Source organism: Dendropsophus ebraccatus, chromosome 15, assembly GCF_027789765.1.
Source record: "Dendropsophus ebraccatus isolate aDenEbr1 chromosome 15, aDenEbr1.pat, whole genome shotgun sequence".
In the NCBI taxonomy this organism is placed as follows: domain Eukaryota; kingdom Metazoa; phylum Chordata; class Amphibia; order Anura; family Hylidae; genus Dendropsophus; species Dendropsophus ebraccatus.
Window position 1 is genome coordinate 37,019,421 of NC_091468.1, and position 16,337 is coordinate 37,035,757.

Genomic DNA, 16,337 nt, shown 5'->3' on the forward strand with positions numbered 1-16,337 from the left:
AAGAAACATTTGATGTTTTAATTAAAGTAAAGTGATGATTAGTACACAATGCTCTATTTACCGGGAATATGAATTAACGGCTTACTGGAGCTTCCTGTACTAATTAATATTTAATTAATAAAACACATTTTTGTTGTGATAAAATCAGTTTCGTTGTTCAATAATTTAATTTAAACGAATCCATCATTGTGCAATTAAATATACTGTCAAAAAATAAATATATATATATAAATATACATTTATTTATATATATATTTATTTTAACAGTATATTTAATTGCACAATGATGGATTAGTTAGAATTAAATTATTGAACAACGAAAGGGACTTTATTACAAAGAAAATGTGTTTTATTAATTTAATATATTAACTAGTAGAGGCATCGGCATTCGGCATTATTACCGGCTATTTTTGAAGTACTCCGTATGGACCGCCTGTCAATCCACGGCCGTGAATTTGCACAGTTCCAGCCGCAAACAATGGTCTTGTTAATTTTTTATGGGTCAGTTTAAGATCGGGCCGTAGGCTCATACATAGTGTGCACTGTGCAGCCGTATATCGTATACTTTCCAGCGTACGCATAAACCGGAAAAATACAGCCGATGATTTACAGCCCGCAATACAGCCGCACAGATACATAGTGTGAACATAGCCTTAAACTTCAGATCCTCAAAAAAACACAGCTTGTGGATGCATTGCAGTGCTAACTGTGGCTCACAGTGCTCAGATATCCCCAGGACTAACAGTATCGCTCAATCATATGACAAGCATATGGTTACAAGAAAAAGACATATCAAGCATATATCAATGCTGACAGGTAGAAATAAAAAGAATAGCAACTCACCAATAGATGGCAGGAACTGTGCATTTTGTGCATTGTATCTCTGAGAATAAAAGAGCTGGAACAGATGATTTACAATAATACACCCTTGCCTTAGTGATGAGCTTCTGCATGCCTATGATTCACAGTCTGGTTCAGTATCCCACATAAGTCGCTACAGATAAATAAGTGCTTGGCACAAAAATCATAATGAAATAATGAAGTCAAAATATTTGTCAATTCTGTCATTACTAATAGCATGATATTGATTAGAACTATGACTAGAACTATTTCTAGAAAATATATTCCTGTGTAATAGGAGCTCAGCAAATCTGTCATTAGATGTTATAGAAGAATTTAAAGTGTAGCAGACCTGATGTTCTGAAAAACTTTTGACATCCTAGCAATGGCGTAGCTACCATAAAGGCAGAACATTCTACTGCTATGGGGCCCATGCACTAAGGGGGCCCGCAGGCCCCTGGACCCTTAACTGTCCTCATTCCCCCGACACACAAAGGAACACCAGGGGACTACACCGGGCCAAGTGAGTATGTGGGGGTGGGGAGAGGGGGAACATAGAGGATTGCTATGGGGCGGTATGAATCCTATTTTCGCCTCTGCATCCTAGGAGCATGTCAAAAGTTTGGATCAGTTGTGGTCTGAGTGTTTAAACAGTAATGGATCAGTTGAACGAATGACAAGAGAGGCGCACAGGAGCTTGTGTCTCAGCCCGCTCGTTGATCTCCCCGCTTTATTAATCTTTTTAATGGTGTAACACCTATAGAAGTACATTATGTGACTTGCTCAATCCCATGACACAGAGTCAAGAGAGAATGAGCTAAGCGCTCACTTCTCTCAGCTTGTTCTCCTGACCGGTTGAGGTCTAAATACTATGACATATCAAATGTTTTTGGAAATGACGGTGCCCTTTTAAGGCACTACTATAAAGCCTATGAAATAACCCCCTAGTAGAGGTGCTCCCAGGCCTTGCTGCATAAAGTCAACTAAGGAGCCAAAAAAGATCACCAGGGCTGTCTCTTACTGGCACTGGCACTAGTAAATATTTGTAGTATACAAAAATATGCTAAAATATTTATAGTCTAAAGTTGAATTTCTATAGCTAAGAGCTCATCCATATATCAGTTTTTCTTCTGGGACCTCAAAAATCAGGATTAGTGATGTCCTGGAGAAACCACAAGTGATGCATTAGTCTTTGTGCATCAGCAAAAACCGATAGGGGAAAAATAAATGGCCATAGGGTGGAACCCTGTGTAGGGGTTGCCAGGCAATGCTTCAGTAGAGACAGACGGCACACGGATGGTGCATCCATATGTGTTCAGTTTAAAACTGATCCATTGGAGCTTCCTCAAAAACAGACCCTATAAGTGTCATACCTCCTTGTGGAACAATTGGTGCCAAAAAGATGGATCCACTTTCCAAACGGATGTGTGGATGACCAAAATTAAATTGTAATGGATGGACCAGGCATGAGGAAGTGGATCCCCTGGATCACCAAAGAGTGCAGACATACCTTCCCCAAGGAGCAGAGTCTAAGAAGCCCCAGGTTTTCAGCAGAGCCTGCAGCAAGGCAAGATTGGCTTTGCGACGGGAAACTCTCAGGTTGCTACCCTCAGAGAAGGCCCCCAGAACTAAAGGAAATTAGAAAGTTCAGGACAAAGGACCAGGAATGGAACAAAATCCAAACAGCTAGAAGATCATTAGGAAGCAAGGAAGTGGCAGAGAGCCAAGGAGCACAGACGTGGTTTGCTGACTGAAACATGCAATCCACGTGGTGGCTATATATACCCCAGTTAATCAGCCTAAAATTCACTAGAATTGAGTCTATGTACTGAGCCTATAAATATAGGTGAACAAGCACATGCCTGCCATTAGAGGAAGCCTAATCCTAAAGGAAGCCAGCTCAGAACAGATGACAATCTGCCGGAAGACAAGCACACTAAGAAGGAGCAAACAGATGACCATAGCATAGTGCGAGCCGCAGCAGGTATGGGATAACACACGGCCACGCTCTGTTACAGAAATCAATGACTATACAAGGGAGAACAAGCCTGGGCAGGAACAAAAACCTTGCACATCTCTGATATGTTAAAATACAAAAAACCTTAATAAAGACCAACAGAAAAAATGAAAAAGCTGTACACCGTAAACAAAAAAAAAAGGGTGACCATGATAAGTAACCCCCTAAAAGGTCGGGATGTAAACTCCCACAGCAAAATGATCACTGACCTCAGGGACACCAGCTAATAAAGACACACTGTGGGCTGCTAGTCAAAGCGCTCAAATAAAGCCAATGAATGTGTACAAACTAAAAAAGCAACCACAGGCTCCAACATGAATACACCTAACAATAATACATCCTATTATGCCAATTAAAAATGCTAGAATAAAACACAAAGCAGGAGGAGAAGGAAAAAATATGCGCACAATCCTGACCCTACCACTACCCCTGAGGAAGCCAGTACCCACTGACAGAATGCGTGGAAACATAGCCCTTTGAAGGGGTTATCCAGTAAGGTTAAATATATGTTAAGTCATCCCCCCTCCTGAAGACTAACAATTCATTCCATACTTGTTTTTACCTTTTCCGTCTCCTTCTCTGAGTTTAGAGCATGCTGCTTTCTGCTAAAGACACAAAAAACTGTGTGTGAGCTTTGTATGAGCCTCCTACCTACTCCCTTCCAAGACGGCTCATGTAAAAAAGTCTCAATCTGCGACTTTGTAATGCCGTGAAAATTAATCACAGTGAGTTCATCACTCCTGACATCACAAAAAGGCTACAATGTTGCAGACAAAGTATGCCAGGACTTGTTTACATCAGGCGTCTCGGAAGGGAGGGGGAAGGAGAGGGTTGAGAGCAGAGATGGACTAAACAGCTCAGACACAGTTTTTTTGTGTCTTTAGCAGAAAGTAGCATGCTGAGGGAAGGAGACAGAAAAGGTAAAGACATGTATGGAATGAATTGTTAGTCACCAGGAAGGAGGATGATTCATCCTACATTTTACCTAATTGGATAACCCCTTCAAAGGGCTATGTTCCCACGCATTCTGTCAGTGGGTACTGGCTTCCTCAGGGGTAGGGTTAGGGTCAGGATTGCGAGCATAAAATTGATAACACACAGTGGGGCAGATAAAAACTCAAATTTTTAGAGAGTGTGGGTGGGATTTATGAAGACCAGCGTACAAGTACGCCGGTCTTATATAAGGCCCCGTCCCCTTTTCCCCGGAAGGAAGTGAATCTTGCCCGGCGTAGCAAGCGTAAATCATGATAAATGAGGTGCTGGAGGAGGCTTTATCATGCCCCTGCAAGCTCCGCCAGCCCTCCCATAGGGCGAGCGGGGCCTATGGGAGGTGTACGCCAGGGAGAAGGGGCGAATCTGCACCCTCTCTCTGGCGTATGCTTCTTAAATCCCCCCCCCCCTGTATGTTTAGACTGTACACCTACTGAAGTGTAAAGTGTATTGGGACCTTTAAAACAAGCAAACAAAACTAAAGATCTCAGGATCATTTTATAATATAGATGGTAAAATTTTGAAAACATCACTAAAGATTCTACTAAGTTCATGCGCTCTCAGATTCAAAGAAATGAACGACACAAATGAAGAATTCAGTATTTTTAGTTTACAATAATCTGGCATCTTTCTGGATGGTAGGATTGCATCTCAAGAGCTTAGGATCTTCTTCCATCACACTTGGTCGAACAACCACTTCTGAATGGACGTTCATAGCTGCGTGGTAATCCAAGCTCCAGATACTGTTCAACCATCCTCCAGTTTAAATTTACTGTAAAAACATGTAAGATTGTAAGCGGAAAAAGTCCAACTAGTCCATCTAGTCCGCCCTTCTATTATTTCCTTTACTATTATCCTAGGATAACTATATGTTTACATTCACTTACAGAACATTTACTAACCACATCTGCTTAGAGGCTATTCCAAGCATCTACCAAGCTTTCAGTACAGCCATATTTTCTCATATTGCTTCTGATCTTTCCCAAACTAACCTCAGATTGTGTCCACTTGTTCTTGTCTTAAATTTTTTAATAAGGGCCAGAGGAACATCACAGGAACACCACAGAAGCTTTTAGTAGTTATATGTGCCCTCCAGAGCGCAGTTTCTCTCTTCAGCTCGCCATGAGGGAGAAACATAAAAAGATAGTTAGATCTTTCAATAGCACACACTACAAATGTCACACAAACAGCCAAATCTACACTACCACATGTATTGCCTTATATACGACATCATCTCTTATGTAACTCATATAGAACCCCTGACATTCATATGTACAGTACATAAGGCAGCAGAGGTAAGGAAAGATAGAGGACATTCACCTACCCCAGATGTTGTGTGTTAACACATTTTCATTCTTCCAATACATAATTTTACAAAAAGAATACCATAGCTACCCCTATAACATGATCACACAAATCAGCCACACATGACTGACTGTAACAATCGTCATCTTTAGTTGGCTTCTTGGCCAAGGAGAGCAGTCATCTGTCCAAAGTCTTCTGTTTTGTTTAATCTTCTTTCTGGTTACAACATCTTCTTGCAGAACAGAATCCACAGCTACTTCTAGCACATGATCACAGACATACGACACAACTAGCATACACATGCGCAATATTTGGAGGATAGCCTGTGGTGGGAAATGAGCTGGCTTCTTGCCCTTGGATGGTACTCCTGTGTCCCAGGTCTTCTTGTTCTATCTTCTTTCTAAGGCATCTTCTTGCAGAACCAAATCCACAATACTTCTAGCACATGATCATAGACATACGTCACAACCATCATACAGCATACAACATTTACATGCGCAATATTTGGAAGATAGCCTGTACTGAGAAATCAGGGATATTTCTTGTTCAATCTTCTTCCTGGCCACAGCATCTTCTTGCAGAACAAAACCCACAGCTATTTCTAGCACATGAACACAGACATACGTCACAACTATCGTACAGCATACAACATTCACATGTGCAATATTTGGAAGATAGCCTGTGGTGAGAAATAATGGGTATCATAGCATATCAATTTTCCTCTTTAGCTGGCATCTTGCAAAAGGAGGATAGTCTTCTGTCCTAGGTCTTCTTTGTTCAGTTTTCTTTCTTGTCACTGTATCTTGTTGCAGAACAGGATCCACAGCTACTTCTAGCACATGATCACAGACATACACCACAACTATCATACAGCATAGAACATTCACATGCGCAATATTTAGAAGATAGCCTGTGGTGAGAAACCAGGGATATATATATATACCCATATTCATCTTTAGCTGACTTCTTGCCCATGGAGAGTAGTCATTTCTCTCAGGTCTTCTTGTTCTGTCTTCTTTCTTGCCATGGCATTCTCTTGCAGAACAGAATCCACAGCTACTGGGGTGAGAAAAGATGGGTATCATAGCATATCCATTTTTCTCTTTAGCTGGCCTCTTGCAAAAGGAGGATAGTTCTCTGTCCCAGGTCTTCTTTGTTGGTCAGTTTTCTGTCTTGTCACTGTTTCTTCTTGCAGAATGAAAACCACAGATACGTCTAGCACATGATCACAATCAAAAGCCACAACTATCATACAGCATACAGCATTCACATGTGCAATATTGGAAAGATAGACTGTGGTGAGAAATGATGAGTATGATAACATACCCATGACTCTCTTTGGCTGGCTTCTTGCCCATGGAGGATAGTTCTCTGTCCCAGGTCTTCTTGTTCTATCTTCTTTATGGCCACGGCATCTTCTTGCAGAACAGGATCCACAGCTACTTCTAGCACATGATCACAGACATACACCACAACTATCATACAGCATACAACATTCACATGCGCAATATTTGGGAGGTAGCCTGTGGTGAGAAATTATGAGTATCTTTCTTCTTCTCTCATGAAGGTAGTCTTCTCTCCCAAGTCTTTTTTTTTTTTTTGTTAATGATGGTACTGTAATGGTCTTTTATCTCTAGCTTTTATTGCTCTAGGACTTTTATTTAATTTTTATTCCCACCAATACAGTGGTTTACAACAGAAACCCTGGATCATGGGCCATGTTTAGTTGTGGTTTTCTTTTTCTTTTTCCAAATGATGTATTGATCAGAATATTATTTTATCTTGCCCAACAAATTTTACAAAAATTATACTATGGCCACCCCAGCACAAGAGCACAGATAATATGTTCACATATAGCCTTTAATTAGCGTTAATTAGCTCTATTTTGCAGCAAATTACACAATAAGCATTTTGCCCATAGAGGACATTCACCTACCCCAGATGTTGTGTGTTAACAATTTTTTTTTTTCAGTACATAATTTTTCAAAAAAGAATACCATACCAACCCTATAACATGATCACACACATCAGCCACACAATGGCTGATGGTAACAATTGTCATCTTTAGTTGGCTTCTTGGCCAAGGAGAGCAGTCATCTGTCCAGGGTCTTCTTTTTTGTTTAATCTTCTTTCTGGTCACAACATCTTCTTGCAGAACGGAAACCACATCTACTTCTAGCACATGATCACAGACATACGCCACAACTATCATACAGCATACATCATTCACATGTGCAATATTTGAATGATAGCTTGTAGTGAGAAATAATGGGTATGATAGCATACCCATCTTCATCTTTAGCTGGCTTCTTGCCCTTGGAGGGTAGTCCTGTGTCCCAGGTCTTCTTTTTCTATCTTCTTTCTGTCTAAGGCAACCTCTTGCAGTACTAAATCCACAGCTACTTCTAGCACATGATCACAGACATATACGGCATATAGCATACAGCATACAACATTCACATGTGCAATATTTGGAAGATAGCTTGTGGTGAGAAAAGATGGGTGTCATAGCATATCAATTTTTCTCTTTAGCTGGCTTCTTGCAAAAGGAGGATAGTCCTATGTCCCAGGTCTTCTTTGTTGGTCATTTTTCTGTCTTGTCACTGTATCTTCTTGCAGAATGGAAACCACAGCTCCTTCTAGCACATGATCACAGACATAGGCCACAACTATCATACAGCATACAACATTCACATGTGCAGTATTTGGAAGATTGTCTATGGTGAGAAATGATGGGTATGGTGGCATACCCATCTTCATCTTTATCTGGCTTCTTGCCAAAGGAGAGTAGTCATCTGTCCCAGGACTTCTTTGTTAGTAAATTTTCTTTCTGGCCATAATATCTTTTTGCAGAACAGAAACCACAGCTCCTTCTAGCACATGATCACAGACATACCCCACAACTATCATACAGCATTCACATGTGCAATATTTGGGAGGTAGCCTGTGGTGAGAAATCAGGGATATACACCCATCTTCATCTTTAACTGGCTTCTTGCCCATGGAGAGTAGTCATCTGTCCCATGACTTCTTGTTCTATCTTCTTTCTGGCCACTGTGTCTTCTTGTAGAGCAGGATCAACAGCTCCTTCTAGCACATGATCACAGACATACAACACAACTATCATACAGCATACAACATTCACATGTGCAATATTTGGTAGGCAGTCTGTGGTGAGAATGAATGGGTATAATAACAGTCTTTATCTTTCTTCTTCTCCCATGAGGATAGTCTTTTCTCCCAAGTTCTTTTTTGTTAATGATGGTACTGTAATGGTCTTTTATCTCTGGCTGGTATATTGCCTTTAGAGGATAATCCCTTTCCCTAGGACTTTTATTTAATTTGTATTCCCACCAACACAGCGTTTTACAATAAAAACCCTGGATCATGGGCCATGATTAGTTGTGTTTTTTTTTTCTTTTTCTAAATGATGTACTGATCGGAATATTATTTTATCTTGCCAAACAAATTTTACAAAACTGATACTATGGCCACCCCAGCACAAGACTACAGATAATATGTTCACACATAGCCTTTAATTAGCCTTTTAATTAGTGTTAATTAGCTCTATTTTGCAGAAAATTACACAATAAGCAATAAAATGGCGCTGTTTTTCCATGATTGTGCTATTTGCTTCATAATAGCGTCAATTAACATCAATTAACCGCTACGTATGAACATATCCTAAGGGTGCAGTAACACAGAGAGATTTATCTGACAGATTTTTGAAACCAAAGCCAGGAACAGACTATAAACAGAGAGCAGGTCATAAAGGAAAGACTGGGATTTCTTTTCTTCAAATGACTTCCTGACTTAGGCTTCAAACATTTGTCAGATATGTCTCTCTGTCTAAACAAACCATTAGGCAACCAATGTACAGAGCAGAATTGCCCAATCCCCCCTCTAGTAATATTAGATAGACGTCACCTGTAGTCTTTGCCCCACGATCGTTTTCTCTCCAGCGCTCCGCAGCTTTAAAAGAAAGAAGAAACATTTGTAGCTAAATTGCCCCCATAGCGACCAATCAGAGCCCAGCTTTTATTTTATAACATTGTTATTTCCAGCAAACATTATCATTGAAAGTCTGGTGTATCTCATTGTAATACATGTGTGTGTAACCTGGATATAAGAATAAATGTTATACTGCATGTGTCTATAACCATAGCTGGTGGCGCACAGCCATAGCGTTTCATCCCTTTAATAGAAAACATTATAGGTTGTATCTTTCACCTGCCCCTCCCCCATTGTCTATCACCCACCCCCACCGCACCTTGCACAGTCGGCCTAGATAGACCCACCTGTATTGTAGTTCAGTCTTCACCCTGTGGTACTCCAGCATACACATGTAGGACGTTGTTCCAGTCATGTCCCAGGAGGAGATGTCTGTGTAGCAGGAGATGGAGGACGCTCCTGTGATGTATATAGTGTGCTGTGGTTTCTCTGGTGGCAGCAAGCTGTGGATGACATCTGTGTATCTGATCCCTGTTGTCATGTTAACCAGAGGCATGGTGACATCACTTTGTTTATACCACTATTGTGGCAGCCACTCAGATTACTGCTTATAGGTTTGACAACTGAAGCAATGATCTGATTGGTTGCTACGGTCAATGCCTGTGGCAGCCAATCAGATTAGTGCTTATAGGTTTGCCAATTGAAGCAATGATCTGATTGGTTGCTATGGTCAGTTATGATACTTTTCTGTTACATTAGCTGTAATCACATGATCACCTATGGGGGCAATAAAATGTAAATAGAAACAATGTGAATAATGACAGCACATGATGAAACAGGGGAGACATCTCACTACTGGGAAGATCATTAAAGGAGACGACAGGGCAGGGGGGAATTTGATAACAAGTAGGAACTTACCTCTCCCCGTACTCCACCGGGCTTTGGAATCTCCAGGGTGTACATGTTACGACCCGGTTGATAGACTGGCCACTCAGCCAGGACATGTATTTTCCCTCATGCCGTCATCACAACTCATCACTTGACTTACAGCCGGGGTCCCAAGGCCAGTCCCGCCACTCACCACAGGCATGGGGAGAGCGTACTCTTTATCAAAATTCCTACCTGCCCCTGCCGACTGACAGATTTTCAAAATGGCAGACTTCTCCTTTTATAACTGTCTACTAGTAAATCTGTGTTTTTTCTCCCATAGCAACCCACTAGAAGCGAGCTTTTATCTTACCGAGCTCTGATTGGTTTCTATGGGCAACAAACACAGATGTATTACTAGACAGAGTATGGTCCTATCTCTCAGTGTGTTTACATGTCTGTCACCTGTTATACTGGCATTGCAATAACCACAACGCAAAGTCGCTGCAATTCAAGGTAAAATCGCTTTGCAGCATTGTTCAGTCCACGATGATAACAAACGAGAAAAGTAATATCACTGTGTGTTCCCAGCCTCATGCGTCATTTATCTTTAATGTGATCCAAAGATGGGAAAAATGATAGTAAAATAAATTGTGTGTGCGTACAGTCTAAAAGTTTGTGTCATGCGCAGCGGGGGGTTTACAGCCCATCTGAGGTGTGCAATACACAGTTTAAAATAAGTCGTAGGAGACCCCTAACAGCAGACAGGGGTCTTTATGTTACCACAGGGCAGCAATAATGTGGGGGCGCTAAGCAGAGAGCAACAGTAAAAAAAGGCTATTTTTCCACTTCTTAAAAAAAATCTTTTGTGGACTTTTTCTTCGTATGAGCTACCTCCAGTTGATCATGGAACATATATTTCTTAACCTGACCAACTGAGTCACCTGTCCAGGCCATGTGTGGTAGCAACCAATTAGGCAGTAAGGTAGCAACACCTCTTAGGCACTAATACAAATATGTGTGTAAGAAGGGTCACTTGATCATCAGATTGGGGGATATGCAATACAAGGAATGCTGGTACAAGTTATATCTGGATGTGTAATGACTGCATGCAGACTGGCCCGATCCCACTTGTGGTGGCCAGTGGTAATATGGTTTCAGGCGATGCTACAATTTTAATGGTGCAGAATAGAGATGAGTGAAGCAAATCTGACTAATTCTAATTTACAGAGAATTGGCCATTAAATTCGCTTTGTATCGATTCGCGAGTTAACCAGATTCGCTTCACAAATTCTCTAAACATGGCGGCTGCACATGTTAGCTTACAAAACTTTCTTTTGGCGGGAGCAAGGTATTATCCATAATCCCTAGCACCCGTCCAATCAACTGCAAACCCTCTGTGATGTCAGCACCCCCCTGATTGGCTTTCTGGAGGCGGCCAGTCAGCTGTGTAATAGACTCCAGGAAGGGGGATGTTTTCACGTATATTTTACCTAACTGGAAACCCTTTTAATGAGCTATAAAACATTTAAGAAAAAAAACACATAAAATAGCTCTCTTATTTAATATCATTATTAGTGATGAGCGAACATGCTCGTCCGAGCTTGGTACTCGTTCGAGTATTAGGGTACTCGATGGTACTCGTTACTCGGACAAGCATCTCGCGATACTCGGGGAAATCTCATCATCCGTTTCCTGTAAGTTTGGGCGCTATTTCTCAGCCAATAAACATGCAGGAGACTCTTTGGTACATCCTGCGATCACGTAGGACCCATACATGTCGATAGCAGCGATTGGTTGGCCAAATTAGATGACCCTGCCATATAAAAAACGCGGCCGGTAGTGCTCGCTTCAGATGTATGCTGGAAGAGATTAGGGACAGAGCTGCTGCTGGTCAGGGAGAGCGTTAGGGAGGGAATTAGAGTTCCAGTAGGCAGGGAATACTAGAGAAACAACCAAACGGCCCTTGTAAGGGCTTCAGATTGTTTTTAAATTGTATTACTACAGACTGCTGGCTGGGACTTGCAGTGCTGCTACCATGATTTCAGCAGCACACTGTGGTGATCGGCTGCTGGCAGAAAGAGGACATTAGGTGCTGCATACAGACCCCTAAGAAGTGCTCAGTACTATTTTATTGGGCCATATACTATATTTTCTGATTTCTGTATTTCTTACACAAGGCATATCTAAGTTCACTGTTGCTTCCACAGTGTATAGGGGGTGTCACAGAGTGTATATAGGTGCAGCCACCAACAGATTGTGTCTCACAGCCCCCCAAAAAAACTATTGGGACCATTAGTATATTTTCTGATTTCTGTCTTTCTTACTCAAGCCATATTTAAGTTCACTACTGCTTGCAGAGTGTAAAGGGGTGTCACAGAGTGTATTGGTGCAGCCACCACTAGAATGTATCTCACAGCCCCCCCAAAAACTATTGGGACCACTAGTATATTTCCAGATTTCTGTCTTTCTTACTCAAGCCATATTTAAGTTCACTACTGCTTGCAGAGTGTAAAGGGGGTGTCACAGAGTGTATTGGTGCAGCCACCACTAGATTGTATCTCACAGCCCCCCAAAAACTATTGGGACCACTAGTATATTTCCAGATCTCTGTCTTTCTTACTCAAGCCATATTTAAGTTCACTACTGCTTTCATAGTGTAATGGAGGGTGTCACAGAGTGTATTGGTGCAGCCACCACCAGATTGTATCTCACAGCCCCCTAAAAACTAGTGGGCCCTCTACTATATTTTATAAAAATATATTTATAAAAATGAACAAAACCTGGATTTCACCTAGATTTAACTGTCCACCCGGGGAAAGCAGCTCAACATGAAGATTCTTGATATCTCCTCCTTCAATTCTCAGCCAACAGCCAAGTATTCTTCCGCCATTCTGTGTCTGGCCTAATTTTTTGGAGGCTCACTTGCTACCTCACTCACTTTTAATGGTTCTCTGTGTCCTCACTGCCATGCTCTGATGTCACTACGTCTGCGGAGGAGCCGGACTGTTTGCTGGGGGCCCACCGATCGCGTCCCCGGCAACCAGCCAGCTGTGCCATCTTTTTTTTGTGTAGCCACAGCCAGGGCCTCACCACCCCTGGTCAATCGGCATCAGGTGTACCCTTGATGGTGACTGACAGCTGGCCTAGCCAGTTAGCTGTCAGCACCTAGGTTCGTGTCCACTATAAATCCCTGCCCCTGGCCTCACTCCAATTTTTTGGGAGGCTCACTTGCTTCCTCACTCACCTTTAATGGTTCTATATGTCCTCAATGCCATGCTATGTCTGGCCTAATTTTTGGGAGGCTCACTTGCTTCCTCACTCACTTTTAATGGTTCTCTGTGTGCTCACTGCCACGCTGTGTCTGGCCTAATTTTTGGAAGGCTCACTTGCTTCCTCACTCACTTTTAATGGTTCTCTGTGTGCTCCCTGCCATGCTGTGTCTGGCCTAATTTTTGGGAGACTCACTTGCTTCCTCACTCACTTTTAATGGTTCTCTATGTCCTTAATGCCATGCTGTGTCTGGCCTAATTTTTGGGAGGCTCACTTGCTTCCTCGCTGACTTTTAATGGTTCTCTGTGTGCTCACTGCCATGCTGTGTCTGGCATAATTTTTGGGAGGCTCACTGGCTACCACTTCTACCTTGGTCACTTTGTCCTCACCCTCTAAATTTTGGGGTGGTTCATATGATACCTCTGTTTTTAATGGTTCTCTGTGTCCTCACCGCCAAACTGTGTCAGGCAAAGTTTTGGGTGGTTCATCATATGCTACCTCTGTTTTAATGGTTCCCTGTGTTCTCATTGCCATGCTGTGTCAAGCTGAGTTTTTGGGTGGTTCATATGCCTACCTTTGTTTTAACCTGGCTGTTGCCCAGAATTTGTCATAATGGTTCGATTAGGCAACCTCAGAGGCATCCATAGCTAATGAATACAGGAGAATGCAGTGTAATTGGAGTTTAATAGAAATACGTGTGTAGAGGTTCACCGGCACTACTTCTATATCAAGGCACAGGGAATCAACCTGGGCGTGCTGGGGGCTATAGCCGATACACCTGGGGGTGCTCCTTTAAATGCACGTAACTTCACATACAGTCTTGAAAGAATAGTGAGGAAAGATAAGGGCACTCACCCAATTCTGGTGTATAATCTTCAGGCTTTATTTCATATGTTAGTGCGATAAAATATCCGATCGCGCACTCGGTCGGAGCAGACGCCAAACCAACACTGCTATGTCATGATGGCCATTTTGCGCGCATGCGCGCTTCCTCGGTTTAAGAGTAACCTGGATTGAGAGCACTTCACAGTTTTCTCAAAATTGTAACTTACAGAGCATTGCTTTGGTTTAAGAGCTCCCTATACTGGGTGGGAGGGGCAAGTTCTGCATAGCATGGTCTACAGCATTGTACTCTAACTCAGGAAGTCTTCCTCACCTTTCAAATCATAGCAGATTCATGCTCCCTGCAGCTCTTGCGTTTCTCATCCTGTCCATTCCTGCTATACTGTGCCTGCACTTAGACTCAGCTATACACACTGCTGCTATAATGTGCCTACACTCAGCTATACACACTGCTGCTATAATGTGCCTACACTTACATTCAGCCATTCACACTGCTGTATAGAAAAGTTTCTGTCACTTTCCTCCAGCACAGATCTTCGATCCTCACTTCCTAATTGGTCCATACACCCCTTCCCCATTGCTGTCATGTGACCACACAGACCTCTGAAAGCTGCCCTCTTTCTTTATTCTAGCCTGTTGTACTACGCTACTGCATTATGGGGATCTGAAGTTCCAAGCATGATCCCGGAACCGATTATGCTCGTAATCCAAGGCATCACTGTATATGTTTCTGGTGGATCTTTAATCCCTAATCACAGCTCCCAGTATCTAGGCATTGAGGCATAGCCACAGCAGCATGTAGTCACGCTGCCTCCACCCTCTTATGCCACTTATGCTTGATTGGCAGCCAGAGCGCTGGCTTTGCAGGAAGTTTCCAGCGCTCAGGCTGCTGATTCACACTTTACCAGGGAACAATTTTAATTCAATAAAACTTATTGGCATATTCATATTATTTTTGCCAATGGCTCTACAGTACTTATGTGTTTTTTTAAGTTACCTTTTACCTAGTTATTAGATATATGCATATAGACAGACTATGCATATATGATGCAATAATCTACTTCATTATGAAAAAAATATTTACCGAGAAAACTTGATTTGGCGGCCGCAGCGGTGGCCACACGTTTTTGCTCGTTACAGTAAGTTGGTGGGTGCAAGGGATTACTGTACGTTTAATCTTTTGCAGACGTTCAATCAGATGAAATGCTCACCCAGCCATGACCCTGCCCTCACCAAACATTATGTGCCATGTAGGAGTGGCTGAAGTGGGTGCAAAGTTTCTTTGACATCTTCAGCATCTTCAGGGGAAGAATCTTTGCACGAGTAGGTTTAGCATGTGAGCCATGCATGGAACGTGTGTCAGCCTTCCCTGCTGCAGTGGCTGATGTTCCTCCGGTTCTCTCTAAATACAGTGCCCACCTGCAGATATTGAACGGTGGACCGAAACAGTTCCAGCTCTGTGTGGCTGTGTTCACCCAGGCTGCGTAAGTGGCTCGCATTCACTTGACCCTTGAGTGTTACTGGGAGCTGCAACCTTCATCCAAGGCTGTTAGGATCGCTACTACCATGACTCCGTGCCACGCCACTTCCACCACCTTGACTGCTACCTCTGCCACTGCCAGTAGCCATATTCTGAAAAGGAACAGACTTCTTTTGATGCTTTAACACCCTTGCTGAGGAAAATACACCAGGAAAAACTGGTTTATTTTATTCTGAAATTAAATTAATGGAAATTAAATAAAAGTGAAACTTATGCCACTTAAACTTACAGGGGATACAAAGGATGTCACACAAGGGAAGGTGAAAGGGTAACTTGATTGGGTAATTGGAATGTGTTAAATGTTTATTAAAAATGGTTGGATGGGGTTTGGAATGGTTTGGATGGGGATTAAAAAAAAAAAGGTTTGTTCACCTGTCTGAGTTCCAGCTCCAGCCATACTTTTCCATAATACAGGGGGAGTACGGACAGGTATGTATAGATTTGTTACATTTGGTTTGATGAAGTTGGCAAATTTGGGGGTAAGATTTTCAAACCTTGCAAAACTCATTTTTAAATAATTCTGTAATCTGTGTTCTTTAGTAGTTTTCTTGTGTTATGAGTTAAAGTAATAAAAAGTCTTATGTAGTCATAAGCACTTAATCATGATAAGTTATTTTTAGCATTTCCACTCTTGCCCTACTTGTGGATCTCGGATGACTAGGTTAATAATTGAATAAAAAATATAAACAGGTTCACGAAGTCCAGCCTATA

General features: G+C 42.0%; 1 long non-coding RNA gene across 1 annotated transcript; it reads right to left on the reverse strand.

Moving 5' to 3' along the window:
• Positions 1 to 4,497: 4,497 nt before the first annotated feature.
• On the reverse strand, positions 4,498 to 9,667 carry LOC138773990 (uncharacterized). Its single transcript, XR_011360237.1, has 3 exons — positions 9,451 to 9,667; positions 4,840 to 9,124; positions 4,498 to 4,619 (listed from the first exon to the last, which is right to left on the reverse strand). It is a non-coding gene; the product is annotated as an uncharacterized lncRNA (long non-coding RNA).
• Between the last annotated feature and the right edge of the window lie 6,670 nt (positions 9,668 to 16,337).